The sequence below is a fragment of the Gigantopelta aegis genome, chromosome 12 (assembly GCF_016097555.1).
Source record: "Gigantopelta aegis isolate Gae_Host chromosome 12, Gae_host_genome, whole genome shotgun sequence".
NCBI classification, from domain to species: domain Eukaryota; kingdom Metazoa; phylum Mollusca; class Gastropoda; order Neomphalida; family Peltospiridae; genus Gigantopelta; species Gigantopelta aegis.
In genome coordinates, this window is record NC_054710.1 from 30,667,363 (window position 1) to 30,671,672 (window position 4,310).

A 4,310-nucleotide genomic window follows, 5' to 3' on the forward strand; every position below is an offset into this window, starting at 1 on the left:
AAAGCTGCAGTGTCTGGTTTCAATCGTATACAATCAAGTTCTAAGTTCAAATACAAGCATAACTGCACTTTTAATTCACTCGCGAGTTGTCGTCATTAACGCATATCGTCAAATGCTTACTACACAGTTAGAACAATTCTCGTCATTTTGTAATACCGAGCGGATTCTAGCAGCCAATTCCTAGCAGCCAATTACGCTAGCAGCCAATTTCAACAGACACGCATGGCGACGTTCTAAACACCGGACTCGTACGCCTTTTATAATGTGTGTTGTGGTGTGGTCTATACGAAATTAGCTGGACATCCTATATTACCGTAGTACAGAAGGATTTTTAAAGTGATACTTCAGATGTTATAAAAGTGCTTAATAAAAAGGTTAACTTGTATTTATACGGATATTAGTAGCAATAAGACTGTGAAAATGAGTCTTGGTTGTTATTTTGTTTTTGTGTTGTTTTTATATAAAGATACTCTTTAAAACTCTAAAATTCCTAGGTTGTAGTGACTAATAAAAATTAGCATAACAGTGTGTTTAAAAGTGTGTGAAATACAGGTAACAATCGAAAGGCGTATGAGTCCGGTGTTTAGAACATCGCCATGAGTGTCTGCTGAAATGGTCTGCTAGCGTAATTGGCTGCTAGGAATTGGCTGTTAGAATCCGCTCGGTTTTTGTAATGCAACAATAGCCGAACCGTACTATTTTTTTAACCCGGTGGGCGCCCGCCAAAAGTGTCCCACTTTCAAAATACTGGGTTTATTTTTAACTTGGAAAAGCCTTGGAGTGCGGCGTCATATATGCACCAAACGTAATGGGATTTTCTGACAATGCAGGCAATGCACCTTTAAAGCGCACGCAGTTCTACCTTAAAGGGACATACCCTAGTTTCAAGCCGTGAAAATTAACACTAAGTTCAGTTACTCTACAAACCGGTAACACATTTGAATGAAGTTACAACTGAGTGAAACATGAGTATGTGACTTTGAAATGGTGAAATACCCTCTAAAAATAGACTCCATAGCTGTTACTTCTCAGACGCACGTGCGTTTTAAAAAATATCAGAAGTGCATTTTGTGATATTAAAAACACTAGGATGACCAAAAACACTTCGAATGTACGGAAATGGATAATCTAAACAATAAAATGTAAGTAAAGTATGATTTCAGTTATCAAAAACGGCTCTAATAGTACAAAATATGCCTTAGTGTTTAAAAACTAGGGTATGTCACTTTAATCGCTGTGTACTGCATTATCGACTACTTCAGTGACAATGCAACTGAAGGCTGTTCTAACATTGATCTTCTCCCCTGTATTAAAATTAGTATATAATTTGAAGGTAATTTTTTAAGAAACGTTTTTATTTACGCTGAATATTTTTTCAAAATAGTTGGTATGGGTTTAAAACGTAGTATTATGTTTTTATATGCATTTTAACTGCATTCGTTGTGGCCTTTCATTCAAATTCATAGGCTCCTTTTAGACGTAAACAGACTATAGATGATATAGACTTGTATGTAGCGGAGCTGCGAACTCTGTATCATTGTAAATTAAATAAAACCCACCTTACTGGCAGGGCTTCTAGATTATGGTAGTACCACTCCCATGGTTAGTGATATTCATTGTTAGGCTAGTAAATAACTACTATAGCTATGCCCGATTGTAAAAACAAACGTTGTCAAATGTTGTATATAAGTTTATTTTGTAAATATGAATATCCTCTCCTCACCCTCCTCCTTCCCCCCCCCCCCCCCAACTTTAAGGGCTTAGGTGTTTTAAACTCTTATCTCCTTCTTTAGGTGACATATCCAGAAGGGAGGAAGGAAATGTTTTATTTAACGACGCACTCAACACATTTTATTTACGGTTATATGGCGTCAGACATATGGTTAGAGACCACACATATATTGAGAGAGGAAATCCGCTGTCGCCACTTCATGGGCAGCTCTTTTCGATTAGCAGCAAGGGATCTTTTATATGCACCATTCAACAGACACAATAGTACATGCCACGGCCTTTGTTACATCAGTTGTGGAGCACTGGCTGGAACGAGAAATAGCCCAATAGGTCCACCGACGGGGATCGATCCTGGACCGACCGCGCACCAAGCGAACGCTTTACCACTGGGCTACGCCCCCCCCCCCCTCCCCCGGACATATCCGATTATTCATATTAGTAAAATTGTGTTTACCTAAAGTAGGGCTAGTGAATTTTTAATCATGGCTAGTACATTTTTTAAATCACTGATCATTCATGTCATTTCGACTTATTTTCGTACTTATATCCAGTTAAGTTTCAAGCACGCTGTCCTGAGCACACACCTCAGCTATCTGGACTGTCTGTCAACGACAGCGGGTTAGTTGTTAGTTGGTTAGTGGTTACTGAAAGAGAAGAGGGTGTAGTGGCCTTACACCTACCCAATGAGCCCTTAAGAACTCGCTCTGGGTTGAAGCAGGTACCGGGCTGCGAACCCTGTGCCTACCAGCCTGTAGTCCGATGGCTTAACCACCGTGCCACCAAGACCGGTAATCACTAGTGGCTAGTGGGTTTTTTTAACAATTCTAGAAGTCCCGTCACTAGTCTAGAGACATGTAACCAGATTGAGTATTTTAACGTCCTTCGTAGCCAGCATTATACAAACCCCACAATTAGTCTGATATATCAATGGTCTAGAGACATGTTACCAGATTGAGTTTTTAACATCCTTCGTAGCCAGCATTATACAAACCCCACAATTGGTCTGATATATCAATGGTCTAGAGACATGTTACCAGATTGAGTATTTTAACGTCCTTCGTAGCCAGCATTATACAAACCCCACAATTAGTCTGATATATCAATGGTCTAGAGACATGTTACCAGATTGAGTATTTTAACGTCCTTCGTAGCCAGCATTATACAAACCCCACAATTGGTCTGATATATCTGCCGTCAATCTAAATTCAGTACATATATCAAACTAGGAACCCACATGTTGGGCCTCTATACTTACAATAGTACATAGAGGATATTAAACTCGCTACAATCTGTTATCAAGTTTAAGTGAAATAAGTTTTCTGTCATGAGCTTTAACGAGTGAGGGGCTGGACGTAGTCCAGTGGTAAAGTGTTCCCCTGTAACGCGTTCGATCTAGGATCGATCCCCATCAGTGGGCCTCATTGAGCTATTTCTCGTTCCAGCCAGTGCACTACGACTGGTATATCAAAGACCGTGGTATGTACTACCATGTATGTGGGATGGTGTTATAAAATGTCCCTTGCTACTAATGGAAAAAATATAGCGGGTTTTTTCTCTAAGACTGTCAAAATAACGAAATGTTTAAAATACAATAACCGGTGATTAATAAATCAATGTACTCTAGTGGTATTCTTAAACAAAACAAAATATCTTTGATTAAATGATTATTTTAAATTAAATGAACATACCTTCAAATTGTTCCTGCATCAATGTGTGCGATCTTGTTGTGAAATACTTCCTTGTATATACGAGGCGTGTCGTTTCCTAAAGGTTACAATGCACCAAATCATATACCTTTGCCGTTAATGTTAACGTATATTAATAAAACTGATGTAAGCGTTGATCAATAAAAAATGTGGCACCTTGCATATAATCCACCTGCAAGAAACTGAAAGTAATTTTTGCTAAAAATCGCAGATCCATTGTTTGTTGTTTTTGTTGTTTGTTTGTTTCTTTTTTGTTTGTTTGTTTGTTTGTTTGTTTTGTGTTTGTTTTAGTTTTTCTTGGTTTATTGTTTTTGTTTTTGTTATTTTGTTATTTTAATTTTTTTGAGGGGGTACCCAGTTCTAATTTTATTAGTTTGTGTATACCTGATAACAACTGTATAACAAGTCAAAGCGTATTTATTTATTCGCAATGGATATAGTATTCGCACAAATAAGCAGTCACTTATTATTACTACTAATCAGAACCACAGCTGTTTTTACTCCGTAAATATTAGAGTAAATATTAGACTTTGAATTTGGAACTTTGGCACGGAGTTTTCTTCTTTGGTACAATTCAACCTGGAAGAATAACTATTATTGGGTTGGGACCTATCGAAAACATTAGAAGAAAATATGTACAAAAATACTATGAACTAATTCTAGCGTGTCTAAAATTAAAGATACTTTATTATTGTTGTGTAATGCACCATTATTGCGAAACTGCTTTTTTATTTTTGTTTTAATATCTGGTCTTGTGAACTTGTGAAATGGTGTTTCTCCTTCACACGTTTTAGTTATTTTCATGGCGAACCCTCTGTTCAAGATTAATTTTAGATACTATGTGTAAATGTGTGTTCTTGTTATATGAAGTTA